Below are 23858 nucleotides of genomic sequence, written 5' to 3'. Positions count from 1 at the left end.
GCAAGTAACAGCACAAAAGCCGGTGTAAGCTAAGCAACCTAACAACAGTGAGATGAAGTGATTCAGATTCAACTGGCATACAGGAATGGATGAATCAAAGTCAAAATTCCATATAACAAAACTAGAATGTGTACAGGTGCATAAATGTTCTGAGACCCAAACATAGATGACAGCAAACTGGAGAGGATGCTAGAAAACCCAGACAGCACCAGAACGTATCCCAACAATCACCTCATATGCCTACCTTGAGAAGGACTCTGGGTCTGATTTAGAGTCCGACAGGGTGTGTTAATCCATCACAAACATGATGGATATCCCGTCCAGCTCACTGCAAGTTCCGTAGGATGTAATGCACCTGTAATAAGGTGGATTGGATTATCATGAAAATTGTGACAGAGGATCCTCTCCATTAAATTCTAAATCAGGTCATCTGTTTTTCCGTGTAAACCTTGTACCGTGTACAGAACCCTATGCTTGACAGAACAAACACACCCTTCCACTAAGGTGCAAGAGTGTGTGCGTTGGAGCATATCAGCCTCAAGTGAGCTAAATACTAGGGAAGAGAAAAACAACAGAAATCTTAGTAGATATGTTGCTATTTTTCATTCTAGGTGTGAATGAACACAATGCAACCAGTGCTGGTTGCTGTGCTGCATGATCTCACAATTTAGTACAGTTCCCTGCTAATGTTTACAGTGTTTGATTGTTAAGTATAGCTAATGAATATCGCCTGCCTGTGTCTACACTGTACTAAAAAAAAGATACTAATAGAGCAAAATACATGTTAATGTACTCCTCTTAAAACACCCATTTAAAATGTTATATTTATATATATAATACTCAATGAAATACACTTAAAACAGCTCAAGCATCTCTGCAAAAGTATATCCATAAAAGTTACATCAACGAATACCATTATAACTACACATTGAGAGCAATAATCGTTTACTTACTGTATATGATTTTGGCAACATGATGAAATTCATCAGATTAGCCTGCTCATCGAGAGCATGTTGTAATACATGTCTAACACAATCGTGAAATGCAAAGCGACACAGTGCACATCTGTTAATCATGAAAGGAAGCAAAGTGCATTATCATTAAAAAGGAGCAACAACAGTTAGTTGACAGCTGGCCTCAAACGACTGGCTTATCCACTGAAACAGGAGATATATCTCACCAGAAGTCTTGCCTGAGTAAGATTTTTTATGTTCAATTCAGAATTATTAGGTACTTAGGGCTTGATTTAGAGTTTGGCAGACAGGTACTCTGTCACAAATGTGGCATGGATTCGGTCAGGCGTATTAAAAGTGCATTACACGCCAACACACTTGTAATAAGACAGATGGGATATTCAACCAGCGCGGGACTGGGAACCCTGGACCTTTTTGTCAGACCAGCTCCCATAAGATGCATAGCAAGCAGCCTGACCACAATAATGGGAAAAAATTGGAAAAATTGTGCATTCTACAACACATTTTTCATTATATATTTGATTGTACTAATTTTTAAAGCATAGAAAATGATGATGTTACAGTGCACCAGGATACGGCTTTCTTTATTGGGGTTCTTTATTGATTCCCTTACCATGACCCTCTAATAGTGCCTCTCATCTCTCCATAGTCCCTCTCTCACATGTCTTTCATTTGTTTTATACCGCCTCTCTTATAAGCATAGTGTGTTGGAGCACTTCACATCACACACAATGAATTATAGTAAATCAGTGTACAGAAAATGTTGACAAAAGGGACCAAATAGTCCCTCTCCCACATGTATATCATTTGATTTATAGCGCCTCTCTTATAAGCATAGTGTGTTGGAGCACTTCACATCACATACAATGAATTATAGTAAATCAGTGTACAGAAAATGACAAAGGAGACCACAAGGTGTAGGATTCACATGTCATCTGTACTGGAAGGCATTTTTAAAGAGTGCTTGGTTTTGGGAAGCATAAACTCAGGATTCAGAAGGTAATACAGTGGTTAGCATTGACTTTGCTAATAGCAATTTATTTCTACCCAAACAAATACTTTTTAGCAAAATTAGGATAATCAGACTGAAAAAAAACATAACTTTTAAACGTGTGCCATGCAGTTTGCATGTAGCTCTTTGATGGCAGTTCATAGCCCACTGTGCTGAATTGTGATTGTAACTTATGAAGTGCACAGTAACTAAAGGTGTTCTGTGACAAAAGCAGTATTCCACTGAGCTATGCACATAAAATACTGTTCTCTGATCTGCATCGTACACGTTCTATTAACCCTCTGCGCTACTTAGATTCATCAAAACTGCCTCTAGACAAAACCTCCATCTCTCTCCAGCAGGTACCTTAATCACCAGAGTTATCTTGGCACTTTTACTGTTTTCTGAAACCTGTTGGATATACAAGGATCTCTGCAGTGCTTGTAAAACTGCTGCACTGCTACAAAACAGGCCCCAGTAAGAAAAGCTGCCCCTGCCCTTCTAGCCTCCCGGGGAAACGCCAAATGTCTGGTACAGCCAGTCCGGCCTTGTATTCAACACATAGGCAACTGAGTACCCACCCGCCTAACTCTAAATCAGGCCCTTGGAATGTTCCTTTTAGATGTTTGCCATTTCTAAGGCATCGTCCATTGGTTAATTGCTTTGGTGCTGGAAATGAGAAAATTCCCAGTTACACAGAAACTTTTTTTTTTTTTTAAATTAGTAAATGTCTACCTGGTTTGTGAAACATTAGAAGTCACAATCCCTTCCTCCCTACACCTTCACATTCCAGAGCATGCTAATGCACTGGGTTAAGAACATTAAAACATTGTTATTGCTTAATAATATATAACTGGAATTACAAGTCATACCAACCTGCAGTTCAGGATAAAATATTGGTACTCATTTTAGAAATCTTCTTGCATCCAGGGTCATATTTACTAATGCTGAAGTAGCACAATACAGTTTTGAGCTCAACCTGCAGACTTTTTCATGTGTGATAAATAGATGCAAAGCTTTGCTGTCCATTGTGCCATAAAATCTCCAATGCGAAATTTTAGTAAATATACCCCTGTCTTTCAAGCAACTGCTGCACACCTATGTGACACACAACCACAATCAAAACACATTAATACTTGATATCCATCCATTGATGTCTTTTATACAGCATAATCAAATAAAACATACTTCACAAGGAATTACCTCATGTAAATTTAATTTTTTTTAAATTATTACCCGTAATAGGCGAGCTACAGATCTCCAGATACTTATGATCCAGTAAACTACTTATTTTAAGACTATATTGAACAGCAATTAGGCTTTGCAACCTCAACTTCACGGAAGCTTCCTTGTGATAAAATGGTAAGCAGTCAATATAGAGACAGACACAAGCTCCCTGGGTAACCGAGAAGAATTCAAATCCAGGGTTCAACAGATGTTTGGTCTGTTATTTGCGACGCCATCTTTTCCGATTTCAAAGAACTGGTCTTTCATTAGGGGCGCAGCACGGGATGAATCCAAAGACGTCTGATCAGTGTCAAACAGATTATTTTAAGGTAGTGGAAAAGACGCCATAAATTAAGAAGAGGGATAATAACTGGTCCGAAGAATGAGTGTAAACGCTTTATTAAACGCTTTATTGAACACAACATACAGTCCTCAATAAAACAAAAGGACTGAAGGGGACGATAGGGTTTACGTGAACATGTGAAAAACAGTGACCTGTGTTGTATGTTTATGTGTTTGTAATGGAGACCTCGAAGACTGAGCTGGTTAAACTAAATGGAGATATAAAACTCTCGGGAAGCTTAATTAAATAGGCATAAGGCGGCAAAGGATTTGTGCAAGTGACATCAAATAATGAAATTAAAATAGGCCAAGAGGTAGGTGGCTCTCCAAAGAGCTGGAGAGAACCTGAGTAACACAACAAAGGAGTTAGAGAAGCAAATCCATTATAGAGAAGCGTTCTCTAAGGGGAGAGAGCGTTAGTCATAGGCAGACAGGTCAGTCCTACATGGAGAGATCCTACAGCTGGACAATGAAGAGATAAAAACCCTTGATCTGCCCTCAGGCGTTGGTGGAGTATTTTTGACAGTAAACTAAAATGTAATGGAACAACAAATGTCATTAAAAAAAGAATGAAAAGTGTGCACCCATCATATCTAATCTAGCTATGCAAGAGATTAAGAGCCCCAAATCTGTCTTGGAATGACACTACTATGTTAACAACAGTGGTAGACATGACACAACACAGTTACAAGTGCTTGCTGAGGCTCTTAAAAATCATTCGATATTCAAGCAGGACTTGGCAACTCGACAGAAGTTTAAGTCTAGTGAGCAATGCATTGGGTGGAACAAACCCACAATATTTAGAGGAACCTCAGTGAACACAGTTACTGGTGGATTTCAGGAGATGTAAACATTAGCAACCCTTTTCTCTAACGCTAACCGTTTTCGGGTTGATAAAAATGGCAATTTTCACATCAAGAAGGGTGGCAAGGCTGGATCTGCTTGGGGGCAAAAGCAGGGCAGTTCACAAAAGTCTTCAATCTTTAACCGCATCATGCAGTAGTGCCACAGCGGTAAACAAATACTGCCACCTCTATGAGTTTGCTTTTAAGAGTCAGGGTTAAGAGGGCAGCAGGGAATGTCAGACCAAATAACTGCCATCAATTCGTGAACAGGGGATAAGACTAATCTGTGAGGACTTCCCAGACTCTCTCTGCCCCAGATGTCCATATTTTACTGAATGGTCCCACTGAAAAGGAAATCCTTGGCTACAAGCTGAACCAGGACTGCACCAGGCGCATTGGAAGGAACAGCATGCATTAAAGAGTGTGACCTACAAATTGACAACTGAAGGGTCGACCTGTAAAATTAATCTAGGACACATATCTGTGCTATATGATGAATGTGTCTGGCAGCTTGTGCTTCCATCTACGGTTGGCTGGGGCAGCCACTTTGGATTCATGCTGTTTCTGCAGTTGCTCCCTACTGCTATATAAAAACTTCACTCTGCTTCCACCAAGACACTTGATTGTAACTGTTTGCTGCTTGGTTGCGCAATAGACACAATTAACCAACATGCCCGACGGGGTTATGCTTTTATTGACAATGTACAGGCACGTGAGTCTTATGTTGTAGTTGGAGGGCTGAGCATTCACACAAGAGCCTGGAGCCATGCAGATAGTATGTAAGTTCTTCATTTCCCTTAGGTTACAGCCACAGAATGGTTGCTTCTGTTAGGGCTTCACCCTCCCTCCAGCTGGCATCAACTCCCAGGCTTCATCCAGCACACAGATAACACCATTCTATGCTTCAACACATTCATCACATTCTCACAGCATACACACTCCACATTCCACACCGTGCCTACTTAGCCCATGCGTACACACACACGTCACATCGCTATATCATCCTCTTACCTTGCACACAGGACAAATCAGCCGTGCCACGGCACTACATTTTCCTCTTTCCAATGTAACAAGCCCCAGAAACAGGGCAACCGCTGACACTTTCTCCATCTTCAACATATAACAAAAATATGCATCACCAGGCAAATGCAGTCCATCTCACTCTCACGAACCCCCTCACGAAAGTGCAGCCCAGCACTCCAACACACTCCGCCGTCACACTTGTTTGCCAAACCTGCATGAACAGTTGCCAGACCAAAGAAAGGACCTAAGTCTGCACTCTGCACCAGGCCTTCTGGAAGATGCACAGACATCAGACAGAGCGTCTCCCATCCACAGCATTTAAACACTTGTGTTGTCCAGTACTCTTACCCCAAACCGACTCCACATCAGTGTGTTGGACCAAAGGCTTAACAGGATAGGAAGCACCCGCATAGCACACCCTACACGTACACCTACAGAAGTCAAATCAGATCCTCTCATTATTGCACGTAATCACAAACAAAACTGTCTCTAATGGACTATGGCCCAGTATCAACCACATGTCCTATCCACCCATTTTTACAAAATGAAGACTGGTTCTAGAGCACATATGGGTGAAACAATACTCTGCCTCCAGTACCATCCACCTTTCGAAACTTCACATTCATGCTCAGTCTTGACTAGTCCCAGCCTGGTCCCAGAGTGCACTCAAGCAGATTTGTGCTTTCCAGCCACAACACATGGGGGACTACACTTCTCCATGCTTCCTATCATGACAAGGTAGTACTCTTCCCCACTTTTGCACATTATTGTATACCTCCATATGTATCCTCACGTTACAGGTTACTATTCTTCCCCAGATTCACCATCATCATCAAGAGTACTGCACTTTTGTCTCTTGTGACATGGTGGCTGTGTTTTACACTTCGATCCTTGAGCCCAAAATAAGCAAAGCTTTCATGAGAAGTGATGTGGCCTGGTGGCTACAGCTGCCAATCATGTAACATGGGGAACCAGTTTCAAACCCCCGACTCAGCTCAGCATCCCATAAATCCCAACAAACCTCCCTGTACTGAAAAAATACATATGTAACATAGTCTGGCCCATATTTATACTTTTTTAGCGCCGCATTTGCATAATTTTTTTATGCAAAAGCAGCGCAAACTTCCAAAATACAATTGTATTCTGTAAGTTTGCGCCGATTTTGCGTCAGAAAACGACACAAATGCAGCGCTAAAAACAGTATAAATATGGGCCTCTGTGTCTCCTATTCAGTGCCTTTAAGTTGCTGGGCAAAGTTATCGATAAGTACAGGTAACAAAAAATAAAATGCAGATTTTTGGTGTCGCTCATGCTCTAATCTTATCCTTCAAGAATTAAGAAAAGCCCATCCGTGCCTGTTCCGTGGCCAGTGCCAACCATGCTGCCCGAGGTGCTTCTCTTTCCCCTCTTACACATTGTAAGACCCACGGTCTGTCAGCCCTTTGGTCTACTTAGGCTTTAGCCATGGAGAAAAGTGTTTGTAAGAGGGCTGACAGACAATAGGGGAAGCCCTATCCACCAGAGAATAAAGTAGATTACAGAGCTGCCTTAAGAAGCAATCACAAAAGCAGCCAAAATAATGGTTTATGAGGAAAGAATCTCTAAAGCCTCGAATGCACTGAAGGAGGTTTTTAAAATAGTGAAAGGATTTTTATCACTAACTGTAGTAGCGGAATTACTCCTTTTCAGATTTTATGTGATAACATTTTGGAATCTTTTAGGGATAAAATTCATAAGATTCAGGCCAGTTGGACGAATTCTCCTGTGTTGGATTAGTGAGAATAACTTACATATTCCAGCTCGGAACAGGTACTTTGTTCACTAAAGGCATGACTTAGATTTCGTCGGACGGGTTACTCTGTCACAACAGTGATGGATACCCGTCCTTAGCAATATAAATCCTGCTCTTTCCTATGGGATTTATATTTCAGTGGACTGCATGTTTGTCACATTTGTGACAGAGTAACCCATTCGCTGATATCTAAATAATGCCCTCAATGTTTTTAACTCTATCTCTTTGAAAGACTCATAATCTGTTATCCTGGAAATGAGGTGAGGATCACCAGTGGATCCATGTTCACCCTTTTTGTTAGTTATGGTAATAGAAGTGATTAATCCAATTGTGAACAAACTTTTGAACTCCTCTATTTTAACTTCAATGGTAGCTTTTAGTTGGAAGCGAGCTAAACATATTTCTCATTTGAAGAAGCCTTCAGCAGATCCTACTGTCCTTTTTAATTTTAGACCAATTCCTCTCCTAGCGATTTCCAAGTGCTTAGAGAAGCTGATATCAGACTACCTGGAGGCCAATATTTACTTCATGCTAGTCAATGAGGATTTTGCCCTAATTACAGCATGGAGACAGCAGTGCTGAAATTATTGGAAACCATTGAACTAACCCTTAATCAGGGTGGCAAGGCGGTGTTGATTGTAATAGACCTTTCTGAGGCATTTGATACTATGCTGCATGTGCTTCTCTTACACTGGCTTAACCATATTGGTAATGGTGGACTGGCCTTAGATTGCAGAGAGGTTTTTGGGGAAAAATCGTGGTCAATCAGTTTGGATGGCCTCTTTTTCATCTGAAACAAAACCTTTCCTGCAACCCACCCTCTTTAAAGTCTTTATGGCCCCTGTAGCTGCCTTGGTAGAATCATTTGGCTTTCAAGTTGTGTCATAAGTAGATGGCACTCAGTTTCTTTTTTTTTTTTTCAAAACACGCTGTGATGGATTGTCATCCCCGAAGGCCTGCCTCTCTCTGCAGTCTTTGACTAGTTTCAAACCAATTATCTTTTTTGTAATACAGGGAAGACTGAGATTCTTCATTGTGGGTCTTTAAATGAGGACTGGTGGCCTAATTGTTGGCCGGATCAGGCCCAATTCCACCATCTCCAGCAGAAGTTGCAAAAAAGCTAGGGGTAAAGTTTGATAATCTTATGTCCTTTTAACAGTAGGTGTCTGCAGTAGTGGAAACTTGTTTTGGTCTCTTAAATTTATTTTCCTTCTGCTATTATCCTTGAGGAAGACAGTGGCCCATGCCCCTTTTACATCAGTGGTGGATTATACCAAGGCTTTAGATCTCAGTTTGCCTAACTATTTAATAAGGAGATTTCAGGTTGTCCAGAAGCTGCCGCTCGGCTCATTCTTAGACTTCCACATCAAACACCTATGTCAGCTCGTCTGCCTTCTCTACATTGGCAACTGGTTAGAAAGAGAATCTTGTTTAAATCTCTTGCCATGTGGCGTTGTGCGTTGGCGAGAACGGGTCATTAGAACTTGATTAGTAGGTTCAGTTTCTATACTCCTATTAGGACTTCAAGTTCCTCACAATCCCGTTTGGCTCTAGTTCCTGGGATTAGATTAGTCGAAGAGGTTGACACTCCTTCTCTTAACTAGCAGCAAAGTCCTGGAACCAACTTCTATTTGAATTGTTCTCTCTTAGCTCTGAGTCTACTGTTTGGAAAAAATTGAAAACATAGCTATTTGCTTTGGATTAATCCTCTTCTTGCTATCAGTCATCAGCGTCGAGCTCAGGAGCATCTGTGTGCTCTATAACTGTGTTTTATTCATTCGTTCATTAGCCTTTGATATCAGAACGATATACCCATCTAGTGGCTGAATTGCATAGTATGAACATGGAAAATCTGGAATCAATCCCAACTTCCCTGCTTGATCAAATTGTGTGATTCTAGGCAACTACTTTATTTGAGCATCTTTATTGTTCATTATTACATGTAAGAGTACCTTCAAGTATATGCAAAATTCTCTCTTTTATTTAGTAGCCTATAATGTAGCTCCCACTATAATAAGAATCTAGGCCACACATAAGGTGCTAAGAAACCCGGACTTGCCTTAGTTCACTAATAGCATTGTCATCAGGGCGGGAACAGGAATGTTTCTCGGTTCAAGTTTAAAACCTTTCACCTGTAATAAATAATTCTCAAATAATATGATGTACCAATGTGAAACTTGCTCACACCGTAAAGAAATGCACGTATTTGGGTTTTGAAGACACCTTGTCATATTCTAACATGATCTTTGTTGCATGATGTGCATGCCAAATATTTTCAGGGCTTAACTTGTGCACAGGCTCTTAGAGCCAGAGCCGACCCTTGGCTCTGCTCTGGCCTGACTCTCCCTGTTAATCTGTTGGCTTGCACACTTCTGTTTCGCAGCAGCCCAGCTGAAGTACTTTTTTTCTGCTTTTTTGCAACAAGGCATTCCTTACTCATCCCAACAATAGAGCCTCCTGTGAATCATGTACACAACTGCACACCTGCAGCCATACTGTCTCGTCACAGAGTATTACAACACTCATGTATCTGCGCACCCTGCCATCCAGCTCTGGGACCGCCCAGAACAACAAAACAGGCTCCTAACCACTCCTCTAACAGCAATGCAATTCTGCAATTAAGGAAATACAATCACAAGCACCAGATAACAACTCTACACAGTTTCTCTAAAATACAATCAAAATATTCTGTGTACTCACAATACTTTTTTCAGAGACACCCATCCCCTTTCCTTACAAACAGGACAGACTAGACACGCCAGGTCACTACATCATACTTGCATAATGTTTTCAGATGTACCATCTTTGTCCTGTGACAAACGTACCACGTCGCTATTCAGGGCGGCCCTGGAAGGATGCCAGGCTTCTCGTGTCAAGTAAAAATAGAAATGGAGGAAAGAGCAGGAGTTATTTTTACTCCCTCCTGACATTCACTACAGTGCCATAACATGGAAGGGATTGAAAGTGCACGACAGGTCAACAACACTGGGAGGGGATTTGTCGGGCAAGAGTCAGAGCGTGAGATTAGCTGCCTTGAACATGGTCAGAGGGGGCTGGGGAAGCGGAAGGGACATTCTAGCAGATTTCAGGAGGGGCGGGAACTTGGAGGATGGCCGTGAGAAGCCGCGTACTAGGAATCGCTCCATGTATATAACGTGAGGCAGGTAAGTCCCAATCAGAAGAGAGGAGGAAAAAATTGCCCTTGAAACTCCCTGAATACAAATAACAGACAATCATTTGATAAACCGTAGGTGCACGTTTCTTTTTGTTAGGGCACCACACCAGTTTGCTTTCTTATCGATTTCACCACGTGCTGATCAGATGTACACATCTCGGGTTCAAAGGGTGCCAAGGGGCCTGATTGTGAAATCATCACTAAAAATGGTGGTTCTGTCTGTGACATAAATAGTACTGAAAGCAGTAATCACTACTGTATTTAGAGAATAGCCATTGATTTGGGAGGATATCCACCAGTAACACTAATGCGACCACTCATTTCTGCATGTACCCTACACAGCCTTTAGCTGTTGGAAACATTTTTGAGCAATGCAGGGATTGCAAAAAGAAATATTAACAGAAATACTTTCCTATTAATTTCATAGGTGTAATGTAGTGACACTAAAAAAAAAATATTCTAGCTGCTACATTTTTAGGGGGGGGTGGTTTAATGATCCTCTGGGTTGACTAAGCCTTTCATTTTTCTGAGGTCAATAAAATGAGTTCAAATAATTTAAAAGAATTGTAATTTGTAAGGTGCTTCAGTGAAAGCACAATGTAGCACTAAGAGCTATACTGTTGCTCAATGCGATATACTGCCTTCTTGCCCTTCTACGAAATTACAAATGACAGAGTGGTTGATGGGAGTAGCTGTATTGTAGGAGACTGTAAGAGCCAAAGCAGATCGTCTTATCCTGTGAGCAAAAATTAGCAAATGTTTAAAACTAGAAGTACATAAGTTAAAATGCACTTTCTGCCTTTCCTGTATAACGAGAAGCTTGTTTATCAAGTTCGAGCCCTTTCCTCTTCCACTTGAACGGGATGAAGTTATTTGTTTACTTTACTCACTGGTGTTCCAGCACAGGAAAAGTGGAATTCCAGAGGAAAGCCCTCTGGGCCGGCTTCTCTTTTTTGCGTCTGGCTACAGACAGCTTTTATTGTTTGCTGGCAAAGCCAATTAGTTCCTGTCTACCAAACAGGTGTTTACATTGTGCATTTGAAAACATTGTGCTGCAGGTGAAGCAGATACAGTCTCTCTCTACCTTCACACATCAAATGCATGGAGCTGTGGCACAATTTTTACATAGTTTATGTAATACAGGCAAGGGACTCAGTAATTACTTTAGTGAGGCCTAAGAGTTTTTCCTAATCGCGGTAGCAGTAGAAACAGTGTCCTGGTCCAATGGTCGTCTGTTATTGAAGTTGTGTACAACTCATCACTAATTGAGCTTGTCTTATAATTTACCTTGTTTGAAACAGATGGGTTAGTTGGAAGATAAAGGTATCTGCCGTCTGGCATACACTGGCTCAACCTACCTACACAATGACGGCTGCCCACAGTTGTGTGTCCTGACGGCTGTCCATAGTCGCGTTTCCAGCCGTGTGCACCACTGTTAGTAATAACTACATCACAAAAAGTACAAATAGGACCAGTATCTCAATGCAAGAGGACTGTCAGACCAGCATATAATTTCCCTGGCAACAAACTTTCTGCCAGTTGATTTATATATCTGAGAAGTCACTTTGTTAGGTTAATTCCATGCCCCAGTTGTTCTTGCCTTGCCCTAGATGTCATAGAGCATCTCCCTTTTGACCAAAGTCTGTGTTCTGTTAGAATGTGGTAAGCCTGGACCTCTAAGTCCGCTACTCGGATGGTGTTGCCCAGTTGGGGACATATGAACGATATCTTTGTGATGAAAGACAAAAAGATTATAGGAATAAAGGGAATCATACCCCCTGTACTGCCGCCATCTAAAGAATTCCAGGGGCAATTAGTTTCCATTTACTGTTTATTCAAGCTTACTACATCTCGCAGCAGACTTACAGAGGAGGTGAGCCCTCCGGATCACGTGGGATGCTTGACATCTCCCAGGGGGTGTATTAGTATGTAGTTGTCCATTGTTGTCCTGAGTGAGATCCTCGTCCGGCTGCTGAAGACAGAGTATCACAGGCTCTTCTATTAGGGTAAGTGTGCAGCAGAAGTGCTTGAAGTGTGTGAAAATCACATAATAGTTAGTCCTGTGTATCTAATATATGAAACTCTGGCTAGACTTGCTTATTATTCGCCTTCATTAAACGGATGTTCCGGTTCGGAATCTATGCGTCAGTGTGCAGTTTGTGACAATGAAATGACCATCTCACTCTGGGGAGGGCTGGGTGGGTGGATGGATGGAAGAAGATGGCTAGAGAGAAGAAAGGACAAGGGGCTGAAAGAGGGATAGAGGGAATGAAGAAAATTTAAGAATTTGAGAATCCCTGAGGGAGAGCAATCTCCCGAGTGACTGCAAGGTTTGCTCGCCTCATCCACTTGCTCAGAGCTGTATTGGACATGGTTCAAAGTGTTTTTTTTTACTATTCCCTTTGGGGTAAGCCTTCAGAAGTAATAAGTCAGCCTTGATCATTGCTTTGTCATTTACCAACTTAAGCTTTCTGTCCGGAGAGTAAGCTTTCTCACAAGATAAAAATTGCAATATACGCACTTTTTGAGTGGAAGCATACACATTTTGCCCAATTAAAACTGGTGGAGAGGAAGAGCAACATGGTTGCATATTAAGACCCTCTCTTATTACAGCTTATTTTTCTTTTTATTGTACATGCCTAGTGCATGGTCTTAATCAGCCCAGTGTTTAATTTAATACAGTGGTTTCTGGTGCTCAGCAGTTAACTGTCAACACCAGCACTTATGACAGCTGCCATATGAAGGCTTTGCTTGCGTAATTTCGAAAACAACTGTTGCTAGGCCTGACAGCCTTAAGGTCATCTTTCCCCCAACGTTTTGCCCTCCTCCATTTTACCAACCTAGTTTCTGCTGGCTTTAGGACTCTGGGCACTTTACCACTACTACCTAGTGCGAAAGTGTTTGTGCTGCCTCCCCCAAATCATGGTAACATTGGCTTAACCCCAGTTGGCATATTCAGTTTACTTATAAGTAATGTGTAGATGTGTCCAGGCTCTGTAAATGGAAGGCTAATTGTGGTCCTGCAGCACTGATTGTGCCACCCACTTAAGTAGCCCTCTAACCAGGTCTCAGGCCTGCCATTGCAGTTGTGTGCAGTTTTACACAGCCATGTCAACCTGGCAAAATAATCCTTTTGCCAGGCTCAAGCCATCCCTTTTCATACATATAAGTAACCCTGCTACAGCACCTGGACTTTGCTTGCTGCAACTATTGCCCTTCTAAGTGGTGCAAACCCAGTCCTGGGCCCTTGGAATTGGGTATAAAGTGCTGCTTCAACCCAAACCCACTCATCCTCAATGAAGCCAGTGCATCTTCACCTTTGTGTGAGTTGGAACCAGCACATTCTCATAGTTGCGTAGAGCGGACCCAGTGCATCATCTTCGGGATCAGCACATCCCCTTCAGAATTGAAACTTTGAAACTTTGCCTACTGAAGCAGCCTAGCATTGCATTTGGAACCAGTGCATCGCACTCGGAACTGATGCATCACCGCTGCTGCATTGAGAAATTCGACGCATCTCATCCACTGCCTGGCTCGACACCGACGCAACTCTTTGGCTGCGCCTCACATCTTCGATGACGGCATAGTAACCCGGATCAAAATACTTTGGTTCAGTGGCCTGTATCCGACCCACACTTCATCATGGTCAGCCTGAACTTTTGACATTGCACCGGTGCAGCACAACCAGATATCACATTTAAATGCTTATTGCTTCTAAGCGCTATTTTACATTTATCTTTACAAATTCCTATCTCAACTTCTACTAATTGGATTTTTGTCATTTTGGTTTTGTTTTATTTATTAAATTACACTGTATTTTTCTAGCCTGGTGTGGATTATTTTTGTGTGGGTTTTTCACCTTTTTACTGTTTGAAGTGTTGCACAAACATTTTACACATTGCCTCTTAAGTTGAGCCTGACTGCTCTGTGCCAAGCCAAGGGTGAGCGTAGGTTAAATTTAGTGTGTATCTGACTTACCTAGACTAGGTTTGTGATTTCTGCTTGGACAGGGTGCATACCTATGTCAACCAGAAACCCAATTTCTACCAACATTTGTTTAATGTCAATATACGTTAAAAACAACTAATACCTGCCACCAAGCCATTCTTTTAGCTCTGAGGGCCTCAAACAGTCTGAATTATCACACTTGTAGGAGTGAAATGGTTAATAGTTGTGTTGGTTCTGTCATTGACCGCCCTTGCAGTAGAGTGGGTGGTGCATGCTGCAGTGGCGTCTTGACGAGGACCATGCCACTTATTTTTTTACAAATTAAGCACTGCACCAGCCTCCAGTGGCAATAGATGCACTGACTTCAATGTGCATAGACAAAGGATTCAGAAGTGTGAATTCAGTCCAGCATGTATTACGTTGATAAACATATGTCTCTTAAAGCAGCAAGGAAGCAAACTAAAACAGAGATTCTTGATCTACGACCTATGGGGAGATGATCAGGAACAACATAAAGGAAAAATTCAGAAAAATAATAAGTGTTGTAATGGCAAAAAGTGTTTGAAACTCCTTCTAAAGAGTTGGCAACGTGTTTGAGCAGTGTAAGACACAATTTCTATTTTATTTGTATATTGTTATTGTATTATACAAGTTGTTTCCTTTGAACACATATTTACTGTAACATGGTCACCTTTGTCTCTTTTCGCACATAATTAATTAAAAAATAATGGAAATGTATCCCATCTCCTTCCAATATGAGTGCCTGGTCCATAATATGCAAATTTAAAGAGGGCTCCGAAAGATCTTGAGGCATTCACAGTATTAATAAAATAGGAGAGCAAATATGAAGTTGGAGCAAATGTAGATTTCTGTTATTACAGTTGCCAGGAAATGAACAGACTAGATGGGACTGTAGTCCTTATCTGCCATCATTTCTGACAAAAGGATATTTGTGGGCTTCATAAGTCTGTTTCCTGCATATAGGCCAGGTAGATTTTATAGTGGAGCATTAGAAGCTTCAAATATGAATTGTATTGTTTGGTAAACAACGCTTTCTAGAACAATTTGGTTGACTTACGGCTTCATTATACATTGGTCATAAAAAGAGTGTGGGGATTCCCATTATTATTCTTATTATTGTTATTCTTAATATTATTAGCTATTATCAGTTTGATTCCCAGAATGGGGTTTAATATGTGGATGCTGGTAACACTGGTCCCTTTGTCCTATGAGTTTTCCAAATTCTGGGCCCTTTTCTGCTCCCATATTCGATCTGTAATTTGTGACCAGAAAAGCAGATGGTATTACCAAGTGCATTATTACTACCTCAGCTGGAGTGAGAATTTGGGTTGTTGGTTGGGGGGAGTGAATTCCTTCTGAAACACACACCACAATCCTTGTCAGGGTGAACCACAAAAAAATCACTAAATAACCTGTGCTTAACCCTCTGATAGCTTGGCATAAAAGCAGTCAGGCTTAACTTGCAGGCAGTGTGCAAAGTAGTTATGCAGCACATAAACAACAATAAAGTGAAAACGCAACACAAGAAAAATCCCGCACCAATTTGGAACAATAGAGTATAATTTCATGAATTATTTTACACCAAAACGACAAAAATTCAATCAGTAGAACTGGAGACATGCAGTTTTAAAGATTTAGATCAAAGTAGCACCAAAAGGTGCAAAGTTCCAACTGAGGCTATCTCGTCATCCTGGACTGGGACAAAGCCACAAGTTCAGGCTGACAGTGATGGAGTGCAGGCCGGGCACGGGATCAATTTGGCCCAGTGAGGATTGTACCTTATGTCCTTAGTGCTTGGTCTGCGTGGTGTTGCTTTGCAAGGCTTTGTGTCATCTGGCGTTAGTTTTAATGCAAAGTTGCGAGGGCTGCGATGCGAGGTCCTGATATGAGTTGCATCATACTGCACCAGTTCCTATGAAGAAATGTGAGGTGCTGCCATGAAAGGCCCTGCATCAAGTTGTGTCGCTCTGCATCAATTCTGATAAAGTTGGCAGCTGGGCGGCAAGGCTTTGCTTTGCTCAGCATCAATTCTGACGATGCTGGAAGTGGTGTAATGAGGCTTTGTGGGGCTTTGCTTCATTTGGCACCAGTTCTGATGAAGCTTTCATATGTCTGGCAGCCTTTGCAGCACTTCGTGTTGAATTTGGTGGAAGATTCAGTTATGCCAGCGGTAGCTCTCTCTGATACCAGCCATGGGCCCACAGCCTCGTGAGGTACCAGTTATGGATCAATAATTCACTCCACCAGAGGCCAGCAGGGCTCAGGCAGGTCCAGTTGCAGGTCCAGACAGATCTGGTGCAGCAGGTCAGCTGGGCAATTACAGGGAGGCCTCTAGATCTTGTTATGTCCCTGTAACACAAACCTGGAGGTCAATCAGTTGATCCTTGGAGTCACTGTACCTGGGATGAAAGGTGCAGGTCCAGTCATCCTTCTTAGCGGGTAGGGTAGGCCTCAAGCAGCAGCAGGTCAGCAAGGCATCCTTCTTCTGAAGTATCCACAGGTGCAGGAGTATACTGAAAAAGTGAGCCTCAGGTCCTCTTTTTATACCTGGTGGTGCCCACTTTGAAGTGAGAGAAATTTCTGGAGACTTCCCCCAACAGAAGTATCTGGAATTTTCTGCCTCGCTGCTCTGGCTCCAGCCAGGCTATGAGCACCAAAGGCTAGTGGGAAGTCCTTTATGTGTATGTTGGGGTAGCCCAATTGAATTACAAGTGCAGCAGGTAGCAGCTTCGCCCCCTCATCCTGCCAGAGATGGTCCATCCCGCTAACATCCAGACTTTTTATTGTGTGGCTGTCAAAGAGGAATACACAAAGGCCAACTGTCAACTACACCCAGTCATGTTGACCCAGGAACAGGCTGGGTCCCCAAATGGTTAGGACAAGAAAATGCCAACTATATAAATGTAGCATTTTCAGAACTGTGACTTAAAATCTGACTTTACCATTAAGGAGGATTTAAAATTACACTTCTTATGGACACCAAACATGACTTTTTTATCTGCTCCCAATGAAAGGTTATCACTTATTAAATGTTAAAAGGTAACCCAGTGTTATTGTGTGGGTGAGGTAGGCCTTGCAGTAATGAAAATCGAATATAGGAGTTTCTCACTACCAGGGCAAGTAAAACTTAAAAGCACATGCCCAGCATTTTGAATACAGTGAACCCTGCCTTGTGGGTTGATTACAGACTACAGTAGGGGTGACATATGGGTTAAAAAGGAACATGTGAGTCTGGCAAAAGGTTTATTTTGCCAGGTCAAATGGCAGTTAAAAACTGCGCATGCAGGCTGAAATGGCAGAAATTAGACTTGTTTAAAAAGCCTGCTTAAGTGGGTGGCACAATTAGTGTTGCAGGCTGACAAGTAGCATTTAATTTAAAGGTGTGGATATATGTAGTACGTCTTTACTGGGGACTTACAAGAAAGTTAAATGTGCCAATTGGGTGTAATCCAAAATGACCATGTTTAAAAGACAGGGCACTTTAGCACTGGTTAGCAGTGGTAAAATGTGCAGAGTCTTAAGGCCAACAAGTAAAAAATCAGCAAAACAGTATGTGCGAGGAAAAAAGTTTGGAGAAAGACTACCCTAAGGCTGAGCAGTCTAACGTCCAGTGAAACCGTGTAATCATGCAAAGTGGTATTCCCACAAGAAAAAGTGTGGAATTACTACTTTGCACAACTTGTAACAAGACCATGAGTTGCTGTCACATAGATAGGCACATGATTCACTTTCAGAACTATAGATTAATAAGAAAATGGGAGTAGGGACAAATAAGGGAGCATGGAGGCTTAGTGGGTGTATAAAGTGTGTCATTGAAATAACTAGCACTTCGGAGAACAATAAAACATTTAGAAGAATGAAAACAATTGAATGCAAAAGCAGAGGTAAATCCATGTAAAAGAAAAGTACAAAGTTCAAGACAAATTCTGTACCTTAAGTGCCAAGAATGAAGCACAAAATGTTATTAGCCAGCAGCAGAATGGATATCAGTTCCAAAAATACAGGCATATAGGAAGGGCATTATGAAGAAACGTAAGCAGTAATATCCATGCCGCACTCATAAGATGGGAGTTAGCAACTGCATGGATGACGCATTTGAAACAATGTCGCCTCAAAATTCAAATACCTCCCTCTCACCCCACCTGAGGGCAAACTTTGAGCCAGGGAGAAAAATTGCACTGCGGTATTTTTTCATTTGCTGCAGGTCTGAAGCTGACAGGTCTGGAGCACTGCTGGCATGCTTAATATGTCCCACCCCCCTCAACCCCGATCCTCCCCATACAGTCCAAGGGACAAGGGTTGGTTGTTACGCAACTGAGTATAAATAAGGTGTTTCAGGACCTTTATGCTGCTCTTTACACGGTCCCTACCACTCCTACTACCATAATACTATTTGGATAGGACATGCCTACCCCAGCTAACACTACAAGATTGCGTGGAGCTGGGAGCCGATCTTACAGTGGAAGAAATTAAGGGTGTGATTAGAGAAATGTCATATAACAAAACGCCAGAGTCAGATGGGCTTCATGTCGAATTTTATGCTACTTATATACACAGACTGGCTCTGCAGCTGGAAAACTTATACACACATTCATTAAAGACAGGACAGCTGTCCCCCACATTGCGGAAAGCCATTGTTACATCTTTACTGAAACCAAACAAGCCACCCCTTGAACTAACCTCATACATGCCTCTGTCTCTCTTGAACACGGAGTATCACATTTTAAGGAAAATCCTAGCAAGATGGCTCCTCCCACACCTGCCACAATTACTGCACACAGATCCGGATGGCTTGGTGCCGAAATGTAACACTTCACTCAATATTCGCCACCTTTTTCACATTATGTACAGTTCACGGAAAAAATACCCACACGCGGGCTGCCTATCTTTGTATATACACCATGCTTTTGACACGCTGAGCAGGGATTTCCTGTGATTTGTACTTACCCACTACGGAATACCAGCTTTCTACACAAAATTGGTGCGACTGTTACATTCACTACCTACGGCGAGGGCAAAAACAGGTATGTGCCTTTCGGAATCTTATACTATCTCCCGGGGAACACGTTAGGGCTGTCCATTATTGCTGTTATTATTTGCTTTAGCAATTTAACCCCTAGCACAATTACTGCGACCAAGTGCACCGGAATGGGGCATCCCGCTTAGAGGCGAAATACAGGCTACCTCTTTATATGCAGACGACATGATATTATATTTTCGGAACTTGCGTTAAGATATGTGTGCAATAGCGGATAAACTGACTGAATTCGGTAGACTCTCTGGTCTGCAAGTAAATGCTGCAAAATCATGTGCTTTTGCATTTCAGAATAATTTAGAACAGCGGACAGTGGCACTGGGAGAAGCTCGAATCCCAGTAGCGACCCATGTGTTTCGCTATTTAGGTATATATATCTATAGAGACCTACATGATATATTAGATGGTAATTTGCAGTGGGCGATCAATCCCTTTAAGACACGAATAGCCTTCTGGGGTACAATGCCCCTCTCTATTGTGGTCAGACTAGTACTGACAAAAATATTCCTCCTGCCGAGGCTCCTTTACGATTTAACAAATTTACCAGTAGTGGTTCCGGCCCCAGTGTTTACCACCTTAAATACTTTGTTGATCGAGTTGGTGTGGGGGTCAGGGTGTCGTAAGATCGGCTTGAAAAAAATGCAACTGACCGTTTTAGGAGGTGGTATGGGTGTCCCAGGCCTTAAGGCGTATTGCATAGCAGCTCAGCTGAAGTGGTTAGCGTACTGGCTAGCGGGATACAACTTACACGAAACAGGCTATACACCCACTCAGGTACACAATGGACAGCTGCAAAGGCTGTTGTGCCCTAACACATCCTTGCCACACCATGTCCCCATTCTGGTACGGGGGCAATGAAATATTGGCAAATGTCCCTGCGACATACACTTATCCCAGTTCCATACGCTCCTAATCAGTGGCAGCCGGTAATTTTAGGAGGGAGAGGGGCAGGCGGGAAGCACACTCACACTCATTCATTCACACATGTGCGCGCACATGCACATCCATTTACAACACTCATCAAATTTTCAAACATACAGGCACGCACCCAACATTCATTAAAAAAAACACACACACATACACACACCTACATTCAGCTCTGCCTCGGAAGTCACAGGATGGTTGTGACTGCTGCCTTCCCTCACTGGCTGACCTAGGAAGGCAGCAGTTCCAGCCTCGTCACAGAGTGGGATGGGGTCAGTGAGACTGCTGACCCCCCCCCACTCTGTGACAAGGTGTCACTGATTGACACTTGCCCTGGACGCTTCAGGGCTCAAACCTGAGCGCACAGGTCGGAGTCAATGGGTGACGCTTTTCCTCGTCACCAAGGGGAAGGGCCTCAAGGTACCTTTGTTGAACTGTAGAGGTCACGTCCATAGGAGCTGTGACCTCTTCAGCCCAGCAAAGTTCAGCTCAGGCAGCCAGGTGCCTGCGCAAATCGTGCATGTCTAGGTCCTGGCCGCCTGATCTGAAGATAAAGAGTGTCTGACAGGCCGACCTTTGCTCAGCCTGACAGGCACTTGTCATGAGGGGCAAAAGGTGGGGGGGGCGTGGCCCCTCCGCCCTAAAGGACGGGCCGCAGCTGCTCCTAATATGCCACTGAGAAGGATTCTATTAGCAATGGGCACCCTATCAGTACAGAGATTACAGCCTTTGGAACGGTCAGAAACTATGACTGTGTCTAAGCTATTTGCAGACGGTTATTGATGTCACACCTAGACTTTACATATGCCTACGGATTACCAGATACACTGTTCCTAATACATGCAGGATTAATTTGCTTTGTGCGTCAATACTGGGCGCCAGACGGTATTGAACCTATTACATCTAATTTCTAAATGCATTACATACAATAGGTTATTGAATTGAATTGAATTGAATTGAGTTATTTATAGAGCGCATTCCGGCGGGAGCATCGAAGCGCTATGCAGACCTAAATGCGAAAAAAAGTGAATAAAGAAGGATACTATTAATTAGTTTGCGAAGAGCCAGGTTTTCAAGCACTTCCTAAAGGCCAAATGATTCCGTATTTGTCGCAACGGGAGCGGCAAGCCATTCCAAAATCTGGATGCTTGCACCGAAAAAGCACGCTCTCCCCATCTCGCTTTTTTGCAGCGTGGGACTTTGATCAAAAATCTGGAAGCTGATCTCAGAAGTCTAGGAGGTTGATAAAACGCAAAAGTAGATTTTAAATAGTCACATCCAGATGACTGAAGTGCTTTATGCGTAAGGCAAAGTGGATTAAACATAATTCTCTTCCGGATTGGGAGCCAATGGAGGGATGCCACGCACCTAGAAGCAGATGCAAAATTGGGCATATTTAAAGTTAGGCGGGCCGCCGCATTCTGGATAGACTGTAATTTATCCAGCAAGGACTTATTCGCATTAAGCAGTAGAGAATTACAGTAGTCTAATCTAGAGGTGACCAACGCCAATACCACCGCATGTCTAAGGTCTTCCTCCAGAAGATGGAGAATTTTCTTGAGGGTTTTTAGTGTCCAAAAGCAAACCTTAACCAACTGATTGATCTGTGATTTAAAAGACAATAAGTCGTCAAACATAATACCCAAATTTTTGGCAGCTGATACTGGTGATGGGCAGCCCCCACACACGGGAGGCCACCAGTTATTATCCCAAGGAGACACTTTGCCCCCCAAGTACATGATCACCGTTTTATCCCCATTAAGTTTCAACCAATTGCAGGTCATCCATTTATTAATCGCTGTCATACAGCAGTGAAAGTTTTCCTTTGTGTCCTTCACATTATGTGAGATGGGCACAATCAGCTGAGTATCATCTGCATACGAGACGATCTGAGCCCCAAATAAGCACACCAGGTTAGCTAATGGAGACATATAAAGATTAAAAAGTGTCGGACTAAGGGAAGAGCCCTGCGGAACACCACAGGGTAGTTGGAAAGGAGGGGCCTTATAATCCCCGCATGCTACCGTAGTGGTTCCGTCCGACAAAAAAGAACTAAGGATCTGCAAGGCCTTCCCTCTTACTCCAACTTGGGCAAGCCTATTACCTAGAGTAGAGTGAGAAATGGTGTCAAAAGCTGCTGAAAGATCTAATAAAACCAAAATCGAGCCCTCACCCCCATCACCTCTTCTCCAGATCATATCTGAGGTGGAAATCAGTGCTGTTTCCGTGCTATGATCTCCCCGAAAACCATGCTGTGAGGTGTCTAATCCACCATTCTCCTGTAGAAAAGCAGACAGCTCCTGGTTAAGATGTTTTTCAAATATTTTAGAAATCCCTGGTAGTAACGAAATAGGGCGAAGATTGGACAAATCTGCCACATCTTTCCCTGCTCTTTTAATGAGAGGAATAACGGTTGCCTGCTTCCAGATAGCCGGAAAGATTCCTTCCTGGAGAATCTCTGCATACACCGGTTCCAATGCCTCAGCTATCATCTGGGGGGCTAGCTTAAGAACCCGGGGAGGACAAAGATCTGTGGGTGCCCCTGATTTAAGAGTCAGAAGAGAATCTATAATAGAATTAACGGAGAGCGGCTGAAAAATATCCAACGTGTTCCGAGGTTTGGCAGCCATTTAATCTGATGGCTATACAGAGGCCTAAGGTCACATGTAGGAATAGCGTTACAAACACTGTCAAAAATGGGTTGCAGACATCAACCGTACGCTAACAGAAGCGGAATGGAAGAGTCTGCTTACAACCCCAAAAACCATATCCAGAAATTCCAGATTTAAATTTATTCAGTTCCCTATATTTCATAGGGCACATCTTACCCCACACAGCATCAATAAACTATACCCCTGCACAAAGGAAGGCTGCCCCCGCTGTCAACAAATGGACACGGATCTATTACATATGCTCTGGCATTGCCCCCAGTTACAAAATTACTGGTCAGAGATAGCGCAGCTACTCAAACATGTAACGGGCCATGATTATTGGCTAACACCAGACGCTTGTATACTAAGTCTCTATTCTCACCTCTGACAGACATGGGTGACTACACATTTTGCAGACTTGGCGTTAATATTGGCAAGACGTGCTATTACGCGCCACTGGAAATCACTTGTTCCCCCCCAAGTAGCACAGTGGAGAATTGAAGTATTGCATTGGGGCCTGGCTGAAAGCGAAGCGCTGCATTGGAAAAAATATAGAGGGCTACGCAAAACCCTTTTCTCCATAGAGTGGGATATGTACTTAGAGAACTTTCTGCCACGTGCGCAGGAGGGCATGGACATACACTCCTAAACCATGAAAATCAAAAATATCAATTCTAGAATTAGCACCATTGTGATGGGTACAATGAGCATTCCCACACCATACCTCCTGTGGAATACATATATGGTAACATAAAAAGGCCCAGATCTATACATAATACACGGCCTAGCCACGACTGACTCATGTTTACCACTAATCCCGCCCCCCTAGAGATGGGATGGTGGTTTTAATTGTGTTTTCAATAGACAAATATAGGAAACAGTAAACTGCTCTTGCTTGTTGGGGAACTTG

General features: G+C 42.6%; 1 protein-coding gene across 3 annotated transcripts in view; it reads left to right on the top strand.

Moving 5' to 3' along the window:
- Positions 1–23858, top strand: part of RGS20 (regulator of G protein signaling 20) — a 423936-nt gene that overhangs the window by 183496 nt on the left and 216582 nt on the right. Inside the window, exon 1 of one of the 3 annotated variants that reach the window (XM_069220177.1) lies at positions 10339–10358. The exons of the other annotated variants lie outside the window; for them this stretch is intronic. The gene's annotated coding sequence lies outside the window, so the exon portion shown is untranslated. Of the gene's footprint in view, positions 1–10338; positions 10359–23858 lie in introns of those variants that run through there. 3 annotated transcript variants of the gene reach the window in all.

The sequence above is a fragment of the Pleurodeles waltl genome, chromosome 2_2, assembly GCF_031143425.1.
Source record: "Pleurodeles waltl isolate 20211129_DDA chromosome 2_2, aPleWal1.hap1.20221129, whole genome shotgun sequence".
Classification (NCBI taxonomy): domain Eukaryota; kingdom Metazoa; phylum Chordata; class Amphibia; order Caudata; family Salamandridae; genus Pleurodeles; species Pleurodeles waltl.
The sequence above is the reverse complement of the archived record's forward strand: the minus strand, read 5'-3'. Positions and strand labels throughout refer to the sequence as shown.